The 21,695-nt window shown below is 37.4% G+C and overlaps 1 long non-coding RNA gene across 1 annotated transcript in view; it reads right to left on the minus strand.

The window, feature by feature from the left end:
- Positions 1 to 21,695, minus strand: part of LOC145163166 (uncharacterized) — a 241,607-nt gene that overhangs the window by 5,911 nt on the left and 214,001 nt on the right. The gene's annotated exons all lie outside the window — the stretch shown is intronic.

Below are 21,695 nucleotides of genomic sequence, written 5' to 3' on the forward strand. Positions count from 1 at the left end.
TTTATTCGAACAATCGAGTAAAGATGTTTTTCAAGAAACCGTTCAATCCAAAGATGAAACAAGGTGATGCCAAAGGAAGTTTCGTTAAAAAGTCAGCTGGTGAGGAAAAGAAAAAGTTTGAGAAAAATGAAGCAAAGACTGATGAATCCAGAACTGAGAAGAAACTTAAAGGAGATTCGGGAATTGATTGCCACTACTGCCACGGAGCTAATCATATGGCGAGTGATTGTATGCTTCGTAAGAAAGATGAAAAGAAGAATAAAGTCAAGGACGAATCATACTATGTGGAGCGTTTAGAAGAGGTTCGTGCAAAAGCGAAAGGAATGTCGTTGGTAGCGAGAGGCGAAGGTGAGGAAGATGGCACTTATCAAATATGGTCCTCCGGTTCTGATGACGACGAAATGCGTAATCCTACGCATGGGTCGATGTATGCCAAGTTTGAGGAAGAAAGTGATGAAGCGGTGACTGGTCATTGTTTTATGACCAAAGGAGGAGATAAATCACCCATGACAACAAAGGTTATTTGTGACGAGCAATATGATGATAAATGGTACATTAATATTGGTTGCTCTCGTTACATGACTGGAAAGAAAGAGAATTTGCATGATTATCGAAGTTTGGAGAATGCAGGAGTAGTTAAATTTGGAAACAATCACAAATGTCAGGTGAAAGGATATGGCAAAGTCACGAATGGGAAATTTACTATTAAGAGAGTTGCATATGTTGAAGGTCTTCAACATAACTTGATAAGTGTTTCACAACTTGTTGTGGGCACTGGCAATCAAGTGGTGTTTAACGAAGCAGGAAGCATCATTTCAAATGTAGACACAAAAGAAGTTTTGCTCAAATCCAAACGACATGGAGACATGTTTACTCTTGATATCAAACCAATCATCGGAAAACCCTCAGTGTGTTTACTTTCGAAAGCCTCAACTGATGTTAGTTGGTTGTAGCATCGATGACTTTCTCACTTGAATTTTTGAAATATCCACAAATTGGTAGCTGATTCAAAGATCGTTGAACCGTTGGAATTACTTCACATTGACTTATGTGGACCATCCACTGTTGAGACACTCAACAAGAAACGGTACATTTTAGTTATTGTTGATGATTTTTCAAGGTTTACTTGGGTTTATTTTCTCAGGTTAAAATCCGAGGTTGCTCAAGTAATGATCGACTTTATCAACTTAAAGAAGAAAGTTCAAAAAATTAAAAGCGATAATGGTTTTGAATTTAAGAATAACTTTCTTGATTCGTATTTAGTTGATCAAGGGATTTCGCATAATTTCTCTGCACCATATACACCTCAATAGAATGGTGTAGTTGAAAGAAGAAATCGTTCTCTATGTGAAGCAGTAGGAACAATGCTTACATATGCGAATCTTCCTCAATATCTTTGGGCTGAAGCTGTTTCCACTGCTTGTTTTACTCAAAACAGATCATTTATTCATCGTCGTTTCAACATTACCCCTTATGAAATTCTCAATAACCGAAAACCTAATGTCAAATTCATTCATGTTTTTGGTTGCAGGTGTTTTATCATGAATCTCAAGGATAATCTTTCGAAATTTCAGTTTAAAGCTGACGAAGGAATTTTCTTGGGATATTCTCATAATTCGGTTGCATACAGAGTGTTGAACAAATGAACACGAAAAGTGGAAGAAAATTTCAATCTTACCTTTGATGATTATTATGTCAAACAAGTCGAAAAATGTTTTGATCACACACCAACTATTAATGAATCAAATGTTGAGTCTAAAATTTCAAATTCGACAGATTTTGATTATGATTTAATTTTTGGTACTCTAGATATAGCTGCTGATGCTGAAGTCAATGCAACCAATAATCGCATACCTGAAGCTTCAAAGCATATTGATAATTCGACATTAATCCAAGATGCATTAGACTTGAAGTCAACATCGAATTCTCCAAGACTTGGCGAAAGCATGCTAAATGATCAAGTGGAGGGGGAGCACTTGAATTCGACAACTCAGGTTGAGGGGGAGCATCCTTTCGAGGGGGGGGGGTATAGGAGATTGGATAATGATGTTGAGGGGGAGCATCCTGTTGAGGGGGAGCATCCTATTGAGCGGGAGCGAAATGATTCAATTATGTCGAATAGTGATCATAATGAAAATTTTCATGATTCAAATGACAATGTTTCTGTTGCAGGATCTGAAAATGACGAAATATTTGAAGATGCACCATTGGATTTTGATCCAGCATATCCACCTTTAGATAAATGGACAAGAAATCATCCAAAGGAACAAGTTCCTGGAAATCCACAAGACGGTGTGTTAACGAGAGCTTAACTTCGTGCAAAGAATGAGGTACTTAATGTTCATCAGGAATTTTGCATGTTTAACGTTTTCATTTAGAAAATTGAACAAAAAACAGTTACGGTTGCAATGGAACACTCAGATTGGGTTGTTGCAATGCAATCTGAATTGGCTGAATTCGAAAGAAACAAGGTTTGGAGATTAATTCCTAAGCCAAAAGACGTTTCGATAGTTGGGTTAAAATGGATTTTCAAAAATAAAACAGACAAAGATGGTAATATTGTTCGAAATAAAGCTAGGCTTGTAGTAAAAGGTTATTCACAACAAAAAGGAATAGACTATGAAGAAACCTTCGCCCCTGTCGCAAGACTCGAGGCAGTTCGAATACTTTTGGCCTATGCAGCTCATAAAGATTTTGATGTTTATCAAATGGATGTGAAATGTGCATTTTTGAATGGAGAACTCGAAGAGACAGTATATGTGGAACAACCTCCAGATTTTGTAAATGAAGAATATCCTAATCATTGCTATATTTTAGATAAGGCTGTTTATGGGTTAAAACAAGCACCGAGAGCATGGTATGGAACTTTAACTTCTTGCTTAAAACAATCGAAATTTAAACAAGGATCAGTTGATCCCACTCTCTTTCGAAAGAAAGTTGGGGATCATCTAATGCTTGTTCAAATTTATGTTGATGATATTATTTTTGGCTCTACAGACCCTGCTTTGTCTAATGAATTCGAAAATCTGATGAAAAGCAAATTTGAGATGAGTATGATGGGAAAAATCAACAATTTTCTTGGTTTAAATATTCGTCAAAACAAAGAAGGAATTTTTATCAATCAAGAAAAATATACCAAGAATCTGTTTGAAAAATTTGGATTGACAAATAGCACGAAATTACGAGTACCGATGGAAACTGGAACAAGGCTTACACTTTCGTTAGATAAACTTGCTGTTGATTTAACTCTATACAGAAGCATGATAGGTTCGTTACTTTACGTCACTGCAAGTCGACCTGATATTATGTTTTCAGTTTGTAATTATGCTAGGTATCAGTCCAATCCTCAAGAACCACATCTCACTACAGTCAAGAATATTTTTCGTTGTCTCAAAGGCTCAATTTCGTTAGGATTTTGGTATCGTTCGAAAACTGGATTCTTCATACAAGCTTTTTCAGATGCTGATTTAGGAGGTTGTAATCTCGATAGAAGAAGCACAAGTGGCGGATGTCAACTTCTGGATGGGAAGTTAGTAAGCTGGCAGTCGAAAAAGAAAACACGTGTATCAATTTCAACTGCCGAAGCTGAGTATGTTGCAGCTGCCGCTTTCACTTCGCAAATCATATGGATCCAAATTCAATTGTGTGATAATGCAATTAACATGAAAAAGAATCCATTGTATTCTGATTCACAAAGTGCCATACGCATTTGTCATAATCTAGTACAACATTCGAAAACCAAACACATTGCACTTCGTTATCATTTCATTAAAGATCATGTGGAAGATGGAAACATTGAAGTTCATTTTGTAAAAACAACTGATCAGCTTGCTGATATTTTTACAAAACCAGTGGACGAAAAATCATTTGTTAAAATTTTGCAAGGTTTGGGGATGATTGAAGCAAGTTATGTTCCAGGATTAATTTCGAAAGAATGACTAAGTGGTGATAAGCAAATGTGTCGAATTCGAGGCAATGATGAACGATTCAGAGACATCTCGTATTAACCATTAAGAGGTTACTGTTCATATTCAACGCTTCGATACGCTTCGTTTTCGACTTCTGGGAAAGAAATTTTTTGTTAGTTTGGTACATACTTACATTTTCGTTTATTGTTTTTAATTTCGAAAAATATGAAAAGTTAAAAATATTTTCGTTAATTTGTGTTTGTTTTCGAAAAATCAAAAATACCAAAAATATTTTTTTTCTTTTCAAAAATATAAAATCCAAAAAGATTTTTGTTATTTTGTACTTTGTCTTTTCTTCAAATTGTGCAGATTATGAGGTTGTTTTACAAGGTTCATGCTTGCAATTCTAGGGTCAAGTATTCTTTCGAAACTTTGTACTAGTTAGGATGTCCCTAGAAGCATGCTGCAGCATGTTGACCTAAGCCTCCATTGACTCAATGTGTGATTTCGAAAGCCTTAATGAAATTTTTCATCACGAAAATTTCTTCCCAATCAGGCTTGTATTCACATTATTCTACTGAGCTACCTAACTCTTCTCAAATGAGTTAAGAGTTTTCTGCATGGTCCAAAGATAGAAAAGGTACAACTGGATTCGTGAACCAATCTTTTTCATCTCAACATTCTAACACAGTTCACACACAATGACATATGTCCAAGAGATCTCTGGTCAAACCAATCAGGATTTAGACATATCAAACTTCTGTGTTAATGATCTAACATCATGAGACCATGATGAAAGTGAAACCCATAATATCGAACTCATTTAAGGAATTGACGGGGAACTATGTTCCAGATCTAACGAAACAATCGTTTATGTACCAACGTTCGAAACTCCAAATCATATTCAATTCTTTTGAGTGATCTTGATCAAATGTTCGAATCCCACGATGTTTGTTACCCAACAGGATCCAGCAAACATTTTTTTCTTGAATATGATTTCCGGGTGAGTTTCATTTGAATTCTATGTCACTTCATATATTTTTCCAAAGCATATTTGTCCCTGACTACACCGATCATACAGGTAATTTCTGTTACAATTACTCACATTTATGTTAAGTATTAATATGTAACGAAATTTTTTAAGCCACCCACGAAGCTATATAAAAGAATCCCTTTGATACTTTTCTACAAGTATTCCATTGTAATTCACGAGAAAATACACAAGCTGTTGATTATCTCTCTTGATAATTAATGAAGCAAACTTTGCCCGGGGTTTAACTACTTTTGTGTCGAAATTTTATTTTTCAAAAGCACAGATCCCAAATTTTTGTTATTTTTCTTCTTATCTCATTCTATTGGTACACTGCACTCACGAAATCCTTGAAGTTCTGAGCACTACCAACTCAGACTGACGATTTCACAAGTCTGGCATATGACTTCGTTTCTAAACCCAAAAACGAAAGAGTCTAACCTCAATGCCGAAGGTTTTCGATCTTATCCACTTGGTACTCACGAACAGTGTGATGTAACTGTTTGGCAACTTGGTCCGATTTTCAAGGTACTTTATCGGACATGGTACTCATAACGGCTAGTGTTGCGAGTTTCAAGGACAGACGTGGCTTACTCTTAAAGAAACCGTTTGGAATTCCATTGGGGTTACATATAAAAGGAAGTTATTATCTCCTTTTATAATTACGCGTTCAAATTCTCAGACGATCACAAAGCCCTAAAATTTATCTGTTCTTCAAGAATTTCTCAAAACCCTATCAATGGCTGCTGCTCAAACCAACACTACTGACGAAATTGCATCTCAACCAATCATGAAGATTCAAAGCACCAACTATCAAGTTGAGGCTGATGTTTCGTTGTATCCAAAAGAACTCAAGATATTGATTATTACTCTTCAATATTCAGGTCTTGCCACTGCTATGTTCAACGCCTTTGATGTTCCGATGTCCTGGTTTTCAATGGTTGCTTCAACTGCTACCTACAATAAAGCTCTTGATGTGGTCACATTCAATTTGGTGAATGACAAGAGGCTCCATCTAACAAAGCGGCTGTTTGCTCAAATTCTGGAAATTCCTAACTCGTCTTCATTCTACAAGGTATCCAATGATCAAATAATTGTTATGTTCAATGAGATGGGTCATCAGCCACCTCTCACCAAGATCAGTGACTTCAAGAAGTCAGGTCTTCCTTGTATCTGGAATTTCTTGTTTGGAATTTATCTTCGTTGCTTAACTGGACGAAGTGTAGGGTTAGACAAGGGATGATTGGAGGTGTATGCAATGATTGCTAGTCTGTATTATGATCTTAACGTAGATTATACTACTCAACTGTGGAAGGAATTTATCAAGAGCGTGAAAAACACGAATGTGGTATAGGGGATTTCATGTGCTCGATACTGGAGTTTGATACTTCAGTATGCTTATTAGAAGGAGTGGATTCTAGTTCCCGTTGATGAAGCTAAAGCAGAATTTATGAAGTATCACTTTCCGAGGGCAGTGGAAGATGATTCAGAGGTTTTCCCAAATGTGGCTAGAATTCCTGATGGTATGCTTAAGAAAATTGATCCAACAAATTCTGTATTGGTGGCTTATTTGAAGCATGTAAAACCTTCCATTAAAACCGGTAGATTGTTACAAAGTAATGATGAAGGTTCATCAAAGAAGCCTAAGAAGTCCAAGAAGGTTACTGATGAAGTTGTTGTTCAAGAAAGTCCCAAGAAAGTCAAGTCTAAGTCTCCTAAGAAGTTTATTGTTGAAAAGGAAAAAGTTTCGAAGAAAATTGAGAAGCCTAAGAAGAAGGTGGTTACTGAGTCTTCGAAGGAATTAATTCCTTCAAAATCAAGGGTTTTTAAGCGCCTAAGGACGATGTCTCATAAATTTCGAACCCCGTCTGATGACCTCTCACCAACTGTTCGAAAGACACAGATAAACAGTAGAAAGGTAATTATTCATGCTCTACCAGCCCCGGTATCCCCATCATCGAAGAAAAGACGAGCTGAGGATGTGGCAAAGCATATTGCCAAAAAGAGAAAGAAAAGGAAGTTGGTTATCCATGAAGACTCATCTGATAGTGAAATTGTCCCAGAAACACCATTGGGATCGAATTCTCCAAAATTATCCTTACCACAAATCACTACCTTAATTCATCAACAACAACAACAAGTCCACTCGAAATTGTTATTACCAAATCAGTTACTGCGGAGGTTCCAATTTCTAACATTGTTGCAAACGTATATAATACGGGTGCACTTGTTAATATGAGTGTTGTAGCATCACAATCGCTGATTACTCAAGGTATTCCTAATCCATCTCTTTTCGCACCTATTTCAACTATGGATGTTTCACTTCCACCTTTTGTCACTCAAGTTCAAACAACCACCACCTCACCTACATTCGAACATATTCTACAACAGCCAATTACCACTCTTTTTCAATCTCAATCCACCAATACACCAAAATCCAATTCCGATGATGAAACAGATGGAGGAGGTTTCAGAGGAACGTTTGATGATATCCACTTTGATTCGGAAGAAGAGGATATACCAGATCACATGTTGATGTGTGGTAAGCAATTTAAAACTCTGAACAGGAAACTTAACTCTATTCTACAGTCACAAGCTGATTCTGGAGCAAAGAATTCGGTTTCGGGAATAGAAGTTGATGTTATGTTGAAGGCAATGGGGTTTCGAATTCAGAGACAATTGGACATTATGGATAAAAATAACGAGTTGAGGTTCAAGGATCAGGCTGATTCGTTTAACTCTGAAATCAAAGATCTTCGTGTGGAAGCAAAAGAACGTCATGTTCTTTTTGTTAAAGATGTCAAGACCGTACGAGAAGATGTCAATCGAAAACTTGAGGAGCTGAAGGTTGAAATCTCAAAAGAGATAAATGAGCTGAATTCCAACTATTCGATAATCAAGTCGAATGTTGACACTATAGCGGCTGCAGTCACAAAGATTGCCGAATGGTATCAATCATTACCTCCTAAGTTTGAAGCAAAGGCTAAAGAAGATGGTCAAACTTTCGACAATATGGGAGCTTTACTTGGTGAACTGAAAGACTTAGTATCAAAACCTGCTCCAACTTTGTTTTTAACTCCTGAGTTTTTAACTCAGAAGTTACACAGTTTGGATCAAGCTATTCAGAAGGCTGTTGCTCCAATTTCGAAGTTTGCCAATATATTACTTACTGGTGCCCCACCTGCTGTCACAAGGGTGCAAGGGGGAGAAAAAGAGAAGAAAGCTCAAGTAGGAAAAACTTCGAAGGTTTGGAAAGAAGGCAATGATAAGTCCAGAACTGTCGAAAAAGTGATACCTACTCAAGTTTCAACAAAGGTAGTGTCAACTCAAATTATCACTCCAATAGTTTCGAAAGTCAATACAACACAAGCCATCAAAACCACAACAAGACCTATAATGAAAGGAATTATGATTGGTCCAACCACTGAAGGAGGGAGTTCAAGTTCTTCAAAGCCAAAGATTTCTAAAGCTGAAAAAGATAAAGGGAAAGTAATTGTGGTTGAAAAATCAAAAGAAGAGAAGAAGGCTGAGGTAGAAGCTAAAATGGAGAAACAGAGACAAATTCAAAGCATAATGAGGCTTCGTGAGAATGATCCACCACACATGGATAAGGGAGATCCTAAGAAGTTGCATAGTTACGAAAACATTGAAGCCAGAGTGTCGTACAATCAAATGTATGCATTCGAGAAGAAACCACGAAAGAGTTATTCTATCGAAAATTCTGATATGAATCAACTTGATTTGCATGTTAACGAAATGATGTTCTTAACAGCTCAGTATAAGGTGATAGAGAAGTTCAAGAACGAAGATGAATTTATTCATATGAAACTTAGGTTTCATGCTGTTGTTGGAAAGGAACAAGATGAAGTTTAGTCACTCATCAAGATCACAAGGGTGTTGAGTATTACAAAAGACGTACTGTTTGAGAACATGTTACAGAACTTTCGTTATCATGTTGTTAGAGAAAACAAGTTTGTGTGTGATTTCTCAATTGCAGATTTCCCTCTCATGAACTTGAATGATCTTATTCAAGTTGCTCTAATTTTGAAAGACATGGATGCTTCGCAACTTCAAGGAACTGATAAGGTAATTTTGAGACTAAGTCTTGGTCATATCAAAATTTTCATAGACAATTACTATGATTGTCTAGCTTTGACAGATGTTGAATTTTCAACTGCACTTAGGAAGGAAGTAAAAGTGGCTATGGAAGTGACGAAGTCTCAAGCTGAACTGAAGAAATATGCTGATGGGGAGATATGTTTAAAGCCTTTGGGATTGGTCTTTGCAGGAAAAGATAAGAATGGGAAAGCTAAAAGATTATTGTTTCAAGTTAATGAAGTGGAAAGATATATTACAGCTCAATATACAAACTTCGTGGTTCGTATGAATAACTGCAAAAAGAACAATCATGGTGATAAATCAGAGCTAAAGAAGTTTATGAGCTGGTATTCGAAGAATCGTAGAATGATGCATTTTGCTGCACAGATTCTCACCAATTGAGAAGTTCGACATTATTAAAAAGGGGGAGATTGTAAGGTCGAAGATATGTTGTAATATGTCGAAGTCTGTGTAATAGATGTTTTCGTTAGTTTCATTATGTATTTACTAAGGCACCTTTTAGTCGAAGCCGAATGCTTGGCTTAGTATTTTTTTGTACGCTTTACTGTTTTCCTATATATAGGAAATGTTACTTAGAGTTAGATAAGAGTTTTGGGAGTCTGTCTTATCTATTCTCTCTTTGTAACCATGAAGCATAATTGAGCTAAAACCAGATCTTATTTACTCTCGGTGTTCTTAATTCTCGTAACTCTGATTCTACATTCATTACTTGATTCAATAATTCATCAGTGGGTTTTCGGAAGGTTTGTTGAATGGTTGATGATTATTTTGGTGAGGAGCCTGGAAACGGTTGTTTTGGTGAGGAATTTGGAAACGATTATTGTATGGCTTGTTGAAAGGACGGTTGTATTTCATGGAAAGCAAAGAAAACTCTTTTTGGAAACGGAGTTCGGAATCCATTTCATCAGGGTTAGGATCACCCATTGGTTGATAGTTAGTGTTTGTGGGAGTAGGAATAGTTGGAGGTGAGGGTTGAACAGGAGGGATATACGTTCAGGTTTGAGGTTTGTGGATCATAGGATCTCACTAGAGCTAGAGGGCCTCCAGTGAGTTCGCGTAGGGTTTGTTCAACATTTGACTCATGACCCTGAAGCTCATCAAAAACTTGATAGAGCTTCAGCTTTTTCAGAGATCCATTACTCTGAAGACATGATTTCACATTTCCCCATCCCTTTCCAAGGCTGTTAATGAACTTGAGGTTGTACTCAAGTTGAGTTTGGACTATCCCACGAGCTGTCATGTTGTTGACGACGATTCGGTGTTTGTTTGAGGCTAAGGCAACAGATTCACCACGTGTTGTAGTGAAAGTGTCGAACTCATTGACAACCGAGGTTAGACGCTTATCCTTCATGTTCTCTGACCCTTCGAACAAATCTTGAAGTGTGTCCCAAATCTCTTTTGCATACTTGCACAGTTTGATGTGCTCGAAGAGAGAAGTTGGAACACCAAACACCATTTCGGAAAAGGCAATTTGATCGGCATGAAAATTTTCAAGATCATCAGAAGTGAGAGGTTCTTGTCATTGTTGATCATGTCCTAAGAGAGTTGCAGCAGCATCTCTAACAATGGTTCGAACCGGAACATGGGAACCTTCTTTAACTGATCTCCAAAAAGATTCACCTTTTTCTTTTCCAAGTAAAAATCTTTCCATTCTGACTTTCCAGTGATCATACTCTTCAACAACTAGCAGTGGGGCACGTGTAGGGCAACCCACGCTATTTTCTATTTGCATTGAGTACATTTGTTGAGAATTAGCAGCAGCCACTGAAGTTAAGATATCTTGAGCAAAAGTGGTATATAGAAGAACTTTTATCCTGAACACAGAAATGATCGAAATACCAAGGTAATCTCGAATCAACTATAATCTGTTCTTATTGATTCAAAGGACAACCACTCAAGCTCTGATACCAATTATGAGAACAAGGATCTGATTACGCAAGGACAAGGTTTGAAAACTCAAACCTTGAGTTAATGCTTAAGATCAATTTCTGCTTCTGATTATAATTTACTGTCAAGTCTGGCAAGACCATTCAAGACTTGAAGATGAAGATCAACAAAGTACTTCAAGTAGTAAATATGAGACTTTGAGTATAATCAAGGTAAAGACAATAAATGAACACAAGGAATGTTCTACATAATGAATTGAGAGAAAGGTGCAAGTGAAATAAATGAGAAAATATCTATATTTGGTTCTTTAGGATCTTAAGGGAGGAGGGTGTGTGCTTAGAGATTTATGATAGTTATTAGTAACTTTCTTAACTCTCTCTTCATTAAGATTGTTATGTATACCTGAACCTTTTAGTTATTAGGATCATGTCGCTCGCTGATGAGAATGCAATTTCCAGGGGAGCTGGTAGGGATCAGCACAACCATGCATCGGATGCGCCACCATTTATATTCCAGACCCCACCTATTAGTCGTCATCCACAAGCTCAACCAGCACGTAGCGAGGACAACACTACAAGTGTCGCTATTATTGCAGACCTCTAAGATCAGCTTTAGGTGCGGGATGCATAATTATTGAGGCATTATCGGGCTATGGATCATGTGCGTTGCTGGTCTTCTACCCCCTAAGGATGAGGAGGAGGAGGAGCAGGAGGAGGATCCACAAGAGGTGGTATCTGAGAGCCACTCAGTTACCTATAAGCAGAGTAGGGATCCCATCAGGGATTGTGACATGGGTCTTCTACCCAAACCCGAATCTCCTTCCTGAGTGCTCATCACCATACTGAAAAACAACATGCAAATGACCAGGACATACCCCAAGAACCATCATCCCACAGGCTTCCTAGACTCTCCGAAACTCTCCCCAATTTGAGTATGGATCCTGTACTTTTAGTAGTACGGGCCCAATACTATCTTCCACACCTATCCGTACTCTCCTCAAGAATCATCTTGAATCCTCTAAGTCACCTTCTCAAACTGATACACCAAGTACTCACTAAACAGCCCAACTAAACCCACTGAAGCACTTCCTAGGCTTTCCTAGGTTTCCGACTTCACCCTACCATCAGCTGCTGAAGAACTCCCCATAATGTCAATTAACCACATCATGAATACAATCACATACAACAAAGCTTAGATAATCCTTCGAGTAATAGACTCATCCTTACAACGATTAGAATCAAGCAAGAGTTGCGCAATAGGGTCAAATCTATCACTCTGAGATTATTCAACCTTTGTCACATGTGACTTAACATATTCACTTAATAGATAAATTACATCACTTAAGAGTTCAACAAAGCACAAAGAAAGCAGCATTCATGCAGTAGCACTCCAATCCATAGAATAACCAAAGAACATTCAAACTCACATACTACAATCTCATGTTAGGAACTTCCACTCTTACTGTCGGCTACCTTATGCATGCAAATTATACACAGTACAAGATCAGATAGACTGTCGAATAAAAGACTCTACCCTAGGACCACAACCAAACGAGGACCAAGAAATAAGGCCAAATCAATCATTATAAGGCTATATGGTACTAACCATACACAATTTTTAAAGCATACACTTAGCGATTACTAATACCAATACATATTCACAATCTAGCATAGCATCCAATGCTTCCTAGCCTACAAGGCATCACATATCAGGCCAATCTATCATGTAATTCCTAAAAGTATCCATATCCTCATCCTAGCATGCAACTCTCATAACATATAATCATAACAAACATGTATAGGTATTCTGGGAATCACTTACTTGAGCTCGGCCGATTGCACTCATCACTCCCCCTTTGTCTTTACAAAATCCTTCTAGAAGTTTATTCCCTTTTTCAAAATCTTTTTAGAAACTCATTTTCATTCAAAAGATTATCAATTCCTCAGTTTAAGTTCAAACATACCCGAGAGTGTGTCTGAATCCCTCAAACTAAGGCTCTGATACCAACTTGTAATGTCCCAAAAAATTATGAGGTAAAAATTTCATTTTTTTAAACTCAAACAAACATTAATTAACTTTAAGTCAAACATTCATTATCCTTTTTCTAAATATTCAAAGGTACTTTATAAGAAAACAGTTATCAAAGTACAATCCCGAAATCATCATAATGCGGAACATGGGTGGATGTGCTTCGATCAAGTCGGGCCCTTCCCTTTCGAACCGGAAGTGCCTGAAACCATAACCATAAAAACCGTAAACACAAAGCTTAGTGAGTTTCCCAAAATACCACATACCAAACATACCATTAGGCCTAGCCCTCACATTAAGCGAATCATATTGGGCCCGACCCACCATAATGGGCCTAGCCCTACCAAACCATTGGGCCTAGCCCGATCAGACAAATGCAAAAGTCACAAAGACAGATAGCACCTACATAACATACAATGGGCCTATCCCTTCCTATTCCATGGGCCTAGCCCAACATACAAATGGTCCTTGCACGTCACATAATGGGCCTAGCCCAGTATACAAATGGGTCTAGCCCAACATACCATGCAATTGTCACAAAGACATCTAACATAACATAAACTAGTGGGCCAGCATTGGTGCCTTCGACCAACGAGTACAGTGAGGAGACTCACCTCTACTGATGATAACTAAAACAACACTCGATCCGCGGCGAACACTGCTCCTCATGCTAAACCAAAACCAGAAAAAAAAAATCCAATCAACAATTAGGATTTAACCCAAACCCATGGTACAGTCTATTCCTCGTCATGCTGAGGGCAAAAGACCATTTTGCCCTTTATATACAAGCCCAACTAAACTAAGCCCAAAACCCCTAATTGTCTGAGGCCCAAAATCGACCCATTGGGCTTCTGCACAAAACGCCTGACGTTCCTCCCTTCGCGCCTGGCGTCCGAACGCCGAGCGTCCACATGCAAACGCCTGGCGTTTGCTCGTTGTTCACCAACTTCCAAACCAACGATTTAATGGCTTAAGATATCAATTGCAAACTTCAGATCCATAGCTAATATAACGTCAAAAGCCATAAAGTTGCAAACTTTACGTCCATGTATGGTTACAATGAACCCAAAAGCTAAAATTCCAACTCCTTAACCCATTATGACACCTCAAAACTTGCATGGAGTGAAAGGAAGGTCCAAGATCACACTTTTATCACTTAATCTACCCTAAAACGTCCAAAAGGACAACTCCTTTGGTCTAAGGTAGCTCCTACTCAAAAAGACCACGAAAATGGGGAGAATAAGCATAAACTTCTAACATAAACAAGATGTAGAGATATGATGATCAATTTCAGAACTTTATACCATAAAATGATGCTCCAAGATGCCAAGAGTCCAGATCCACAAGCTTGAGAATAACACTATCACTCCAATGATCTTCCTTCTCTACCAAGAACACTAATATGATACCAAAAAGATGAACCAAGGCTTCAAACTCTCATACACACTTAGGGTTGTCGAAATGATGATGGAGGCTGGAGTAGTGAAGGGTTTTGAGGCCATAATGTCCTTTAAATAGGGTGCAAACCCTAAAAAATAGGGTTTGATCTCTGCGTGCAAATGCTTGGTGTCCATCATAGAATGTCTGGCATTTGAACACCGAGCGTTCTATGCTAAACACTTGGCGTTAGGACCAAAGAACCAAAAAATGGAAATCATGTTGTTACAACTGGAGAGAAGGAATGTAACGACTCAAAAATCACAACAATTTTCAAAATTTTCAAAACAGCTCATAATCATAAAATGTTTACAAAACATTGTTTGCACAGTGTTTAACAATATTAGAGTATCCAAAAATCATAAGGCCATGAAGCAGGAGGATGTGTGCGGTCATGCCTTCGCCTTTTCCGCGATCATCAGAAGTACCCGAAACAAAAAACTTAAACCGTAAGCCAAAGCTTAGTGAGTTTCCCCCAAAGTATCACCACATAAACACAACAAACAACAACATGCATAAATGAGCTTTCAGTCGGATTGGACTGCCTCTCAGCGCCTACAGCCTATTTGAACCGCTCCCGAGCCTTCAACATTACTAGACCGCCTCGCATGGCCTACAACCTATTTGGACCTCTCTCGAGCATTCGACATGACTGGACCGCCTTGCAGGGCCTACAGCCGATCCGGACAGCTCGTTGGGTATCTTGGCCTTCAGCACAAAGTGGGACTGCCTCAACCCAACCAACCATAACATGTCTACATATACATAACAGATAAACATATAACCATTAAACAGATAACAGACAGATCTAACAGATCACTACCGCATTCTTAACATCCTATATACCAGGACACCGATCTAATATTTCTCTATAGCATCATAAAATACTATCATATAACAGGATATTCAATCCAATGGGCTGGCCTTGATGCCTTCGAATCACCAGTATAGTGAGGAAGACTCACTTGAAGCAGAAAAACCTGAATTGACTAAGATGATTTTCAGCTCTCTGCACAATTACATCATATTAATAATTCTTACTTAGGTTATATTCCAAGTAACAGACCTTACTTAATATATTGCCTTTTCAATATCGAATTCTCCTAAGCGTCCAAACATTTAATTTAATCATGTAGTCTAATTATCGGCACACTTCCGTCTTCTGAAATACCATTGGGTCGTACAATATTTATTTCCTAAAATAAACATTAGTCCAACCCAAAAGAGTTCTAATAAAAATAAAATATTTCCCAATTGTCGTTAGCCCAATAAGCCTAAAATGTTGACTCATGATACTACCAAAATTATAAACCAATTTATCGAAAATATAATAGTTCACTACAATTAATAAAAGGAAATTTAATTAGTTAAATGGCCCAATATTTGGTATTCCATATGATTCTCTTTCAATAGCCCATTAACAATACTTGGTTAAATCCATAATTTCCAGCCCAAAAGAACAATTACTAATTCCATTGACGTATTTTCATTTGTCCAAAACTATTTAAAGACCATCATAAGTACCATGGAACCTTAATTCTATTTCATTAACAATTCCAAGTACACATCAAACCATACCTACGATTCATAGAAGCAAGGTGCATGAATTATGCCTATATGAATAATTAATTGATTAAGAATGAATATTTAATTGATTAAGGTACATTTGACACCTAACCATTTCAATGGTCAAAGAAGGAAAAATGTAATTTCTTACCTGCGATTTGCAGCCCTTCCAAGAGAGTATGGATCCAACATTTATATTCAAAATCCACACCTAATTGTCACTTCTTAACTATATCTTCTTCTCGAAAACAACAAGACCATCACATTCCTTAATTAAACTCCATTCAAACCAGACGCAAATAATGGAACAAAAGAAGAACGTACTTCAGTTTTCACTGCTTCAAAAATATTCAGATCCCATCATAAGCAAACGAACCCAGTCAGCCATACAATCCTCGTCTACATACCTGCAACTCATTTTTCTCCTTCTCCATCGCGATACCATCAGAACATTCAACGATAATCGATTCTTGAGCTCACCGGAGACGACCACGAGTGTCAGCAGAAAGACTCTCATGGGTACCAAGAGGGTTAAAGCCCTCCCCAATACACCTCTATTACTCATTCTGTTACTCTTCGTTTGCCGGACATTGTAGCCGGAACTACAGGTCCTCACCGGAAAGGCAAGAAGGCATCGAAGTTCATATACACACACCTACACACACAGCAGCCACTTGCAGCTCTACCACTCTCTCCCAACCCTAAAGTCTTGAAGCTAAGTATATATACAAATTACCATGGAAAGAAAATTGATGGCTTTCGATCGCACTATACTTTGTTCGTCCGAAAATGGCAAAAGGAATAGCATCTAATACCCGGAAGGAGTGGTGCCGCAGAAACCGCACTCCCTTCACTGCCACGTAAGCGCCATGTCAGCTTTTACCACAAAAGTGTGGTTCCTTGCCACACTCAAGCAGTGGTGCCACATATTTTTTTAAGAATTTAATTTAAATATGACTTCATTTTTAATAAAAAAAAAATTCGATCACTTCAAAATAAAAAAAAAAACGCATTGCATTACTTAAAATTTAAAATAATAATAAAAATAATAGGAAAAAAAACTTTGTTAATTAAAATACCCGCATGGGAACAATGGCAAACATATATTTTTTAATTTTATAAAACAGTTCATTTTTAATAAAATACATAACCTCAATAAAATACATAACCTCAATACTTGTCATATTTTTAGCTCATAAATAGCCCATTTAGGAATTTTAAAACAGCCCAATTAAAAATAAGAAGAGAGAGATGCGGTAATAAACAACCGTGGAATGAGGGAGTGCGGTTCAAACCGCATACTAGGGGCGGTGTTTTCCATTGACACGGTGGCAAACCGCAGGGGAGACTGCACCCACTCCCCATAGTCTTACGAACCAGGGAAGAACACATACAGTTTTTAAAACATTGGCAGATTTGGTCCCTAAGGTTCAGTCTATTGGCAGAAGACACCCCTAGCTGGAATTCTCTTAACATATATAGTTTCTAAAATAACCAGTTCGACCCTGAACTTATAATTCTTAATTAATTTAAGTAAAAATGATTTATTTTAATTATTATTATTATTAATATTTATCGTTAATAAATAACAGTATTTATTAAATATTTATTTTCCTTTCTAATAGATATCAAAATCTAATAAATACTTTCATTTAACATTAATTTATTTATTAATTCCACGAATATTTCTAATTTTTATAATTATAGTCCTTATTTGTTAAACTCTTTTAAAAATAATACTACGAAAAATGGGGCATTGCAAGGAATTTCTATGTGATCTCAAGTTAACTCCAAAAGTTGTTTATGTTACGTACAACAACAATACAAATTTTTAGATTCGTGGTTATGGCATCTTGACCAATGCCAATTTCTCTTTCTTGTATGTGGCTTATGTGGCTTATCTCAAGAACAATCTAATAAGTGTGGCCCAACTTACTGATGCAAATCGGCGAGTTGAGTTCTACAAAAAGCACAACTACGTCATGACAGAAGATCATAAAGAATGTTTAATCAAGTCAGATCGGAACAAAAATATGTATCCTCTTGATATCAACATGATTATCGGAAAGCCTCAGATGTGTTTTCTCATAAAGGTAGTTCCTGATGTTAGTTGCTTATGTCATTGGAGACTTGCTCATCTTAATTTTCGATAAATGAATGATCTGTTTGTGGAGAAATGGTTTGAGGTTTTCCACTCCTCAACTTTGAAAATGATCATCTTTCTACCGCATGTGAGTGTTGGAAGCAATCTAAGAAAGGTCATCCACTTTTGATTGAAAAATCTATTTCTGAACCGCCAGAACTCCTTCATATCGATTTGTGTGGTTCGTCTGCTATTGAAAGTTTACACTACAAGAAGTATATTCTAATGATTGTTTATGAGTACACAAGGTTTACTTGGGTTTTCTTTTTGAGATTGAAGTCGCAAACCGCTTCCGTGCTCATCAATTTCACTAATAGAATCGAAGTTCTGACAAAGTTGTCCATCCGAAGAGTTCGTAGTGACAATGGAACTGAGTTTAAAAACGCCACTCATGAAGCATTCCTGGTTAACAAAGGCATTGGATACAAATTTTCTGCTCCCTACACCCCTCAAAAAAATGGTGGCGTTGAAAGAAGAAACTGAATTATAGTTGAAGCAGCTCGATCGATGTTGAATTTTGCCAATCTTCCTTTACACCTTTGGGCTGAAGTTGTCTCAACCACCTGCTTTAATCAAAACAGAAGCATCATTAACCGAGGACTCAACATGACACCATATGAAGTCGTGAATGGTCGTAAGCCTAGTATCTCATTTATACACATCTGCAGATGTAGATGTTTCATCAAGAAAATTTGTGATCATCTCACCAAATTTCAACCAAAAGCTAACAAATCTATCTTTTTGGGATACTCTGGTAAATCAAAGGCCTACTGGTTTCTAAATCTTCGAACCAGTGTGATTGAAGAAAGCTTTGATATTACTTTTGATGACAACTTCATTCGGAACTCAGAACCAAGCCACATTGCAAATCACATATTGGAATCTGATGCTCCACCTCCAGGATTTCTGAATCCTCAAATTAATTATGAATTTGACTTTGAAAGTCTAATCGGACCAATAGAAACAGATCTTTACTCGGAACCTCGATCAAGATCCTCTTCAATTCAAAATCCTCTTATTTCTCAACCCATTTCTGGTCCGACTCCAACTTTCTCTCCGTTTTGTTTTCGATGTATTCCCATCTTGAGTTGAGGGGGAGAATGCCTTCACTTCCATGCCTTAAGGGAAGGGAAGTAATCAAACTCTCGAATCAAATGTTAAAGGTTTTCAAGATGCAGGAGATCAATTTGTAGAAATAGATCCAATTCCAAACAATGACGATGATGCATATTTATTTGACTTACCGAACGGCGATGAAGGCATACATGGTTTAGAAGTTTAGGGGGGCATAATCCTCAAATTTAACCTATTTAGGGGGAGCAACACAACCCCATCATTGATGTCGGATCTTCTGCTGCACAAGAACTACCAAGGCTACATGTCTGGACAAAGGATCATCCTCCTAACCAAATAATCAGAAATTTGAACGTCAGAGTTCAAACTCGCTCTACTATCAACATTCAAAATAAATGTCACTTTTCTACCTTTATTTCAATGTTTGAACCAAAATCCATCAAAGAATCTCTAGAACACTCCGATTGGATTACAACCATGCAAGAAGAGCTAGCCGAGTTTGACAGATTTCAAGTTTGGACTCTTATCCCTCCTCCTTAGGATCACCCAATTGTTGGAACTTTTTGGGTTTTCCAAAACAAGCTCGATGATGCAGGAGTCATTATCTGAAAAAAGTGAGATTGGTGGCCAAAGGATCCACTCAGATTGAAGGTCTATATTACGACAAGACCTTTGCACATGTTGCTCATCTTGAAGCCATCCACATCTTTCTCAGATATGCATCTCACAAGGCATTTAAAGTTTACCAAATGGATGTCAAAAGTGTTGTCCTCAACGGTGAACTCGACAATACAATATACCTCCAATAGCCTCCTAGGTTTGTCAATCTAGCCTATCCGAACTACTGCTACAAACTCTAGAAAGTTGTGTATGGCCTTAAGGAAGCTCCACGCGCCTGGTACGCGACTCTATTTTCTGAAGCGTTTTGGTTTTCATCAAGGAGTTCTTGATCCTACCCTTTGCCGAAGAACCAATGGGAAGTATCTCATGTTGTTCTAGATATATGTCGATGATATTATCTTTGGGTTAACTGATCTGACGATGGTGGCTGATTTTGCCAAGCCGATGGTTAGTCGATTCCAATGAGCATAAATTGTGCATTGAGCTTCTTCCTCAGACTGCAAGTCAAACAAACCAATCGGGGAATCTTTATTCACCAAGAAAAATACATTTATGAACTTCTGAAGAAATATTCAATGGAATCATGTGACTCTACAAAAGTTCCAATGGTTTTCAGACACACGATCTTCTCCGATACATCTGGTGAAGCCGTTGATCAGAAAACGTTTCGAGAAATGATCGGATCGTTACTTTACCTCACTGCAAGTTGCTCTGATATCATGTTCTCGACATGCCTTTGTGCTAGATTCCAGGCTCATCTAAAAATGTCTCATCTCTTGGCCGTAAAGAAAATTTTTTGGTATCTCGATGGAACTAAAAGCGTCGGAATTTGGTACCCTGCAAACGAAAGCTTTTTGCTGCAAGCTTATTCGGATCAAAGTTATGGTGGCCTACAACTTGATTGGAATTCCTAGATGGAAGTTTGGTAAGCTGGTCGTCCAAGAAGCATAACTACATATGTGTTTCAACAGCTAAAACAAAATACATTGTTGCTGCAAGCTGTACCTGTTAAGTTCTTTAGATGAAATCTTAGCTTTTGGATTATGGTTTCTGATTTCAACAAATTCCGATGTACCGTGACTCACAGAGTGCCATCGTAATTTCTTACAATCCGATCCAGCACTCCATAACCAATCACATTGATATTCGGTACCATTTTATTAAAGATCATGTTTTAAATGGTAACATTGAACTCATTTTTGTCCCTAGTGATGATGAGATAGTTGATGTCCTTACCAAGGCATTGAACGAGAACAAACTCAATAGCTTTCTGAACAAAATGGGAATGATGCTACCTGATCCTCAATTTTTTCCAAGAAGTCTATACTCTCTGAGGGCAACATCGGATAGTCAAATAATTCCGAGATAAAATTTTTGCTTCATAAATATCTACACTCAGAAAATAAAGGATCATTATATGTCTTTTTATCTGGCCTTTCATCTGGTTCTAAGCTCTTTCAGGTTGTCATGGTCATTGTTAAGCAAGTCATTCCGATGTCCTCATTTCTTAATGTTGTTGAGAATTTTTTTTTATTGTTAGATCCAAAATTTCACATTCCGAACAAATAAGTACAAACAAATATCGGAATTCAAATCTGAATGGTAATGTGATTTTGTTTCCCTCTCTTTCCGAGCTCTATTCGATTAGCTCTCGGAATTTCTCAAATCTCTCTTTATAAGTTTAGGATCTCTAAGATTTTCCTCATGACTTATACCTTTGATATCCATTCTAGAGATTGTGCCATCTCTTGGTTCAATATCAAGCATTTATGAATGTTTTTGTTTCTCAGAATTAAATTATGCCTACTTGTTTTTTGGAATTTCTTGAATCCGTCCTTATCCTTTGAATAAACAAATAATTTTTGATCTTTCGGATTCTCAT

Source organism: Lactuca virosa, chromosome 3, assembly GCF_052849685.1.
Source record: "Lactuca virosa cultivar CGN04683 chromosome 3, Lactuca_virosa_CGN04683_v6, whole genome shotgun sequence".
NCBI classification, from domain to species: domain Eukaryota; kingdom Viridiplantae; phylum Streptophyta; class Magnoliopsida; order Asterales; family Asteraceae; genus Lactuca; species Lactuca virosa.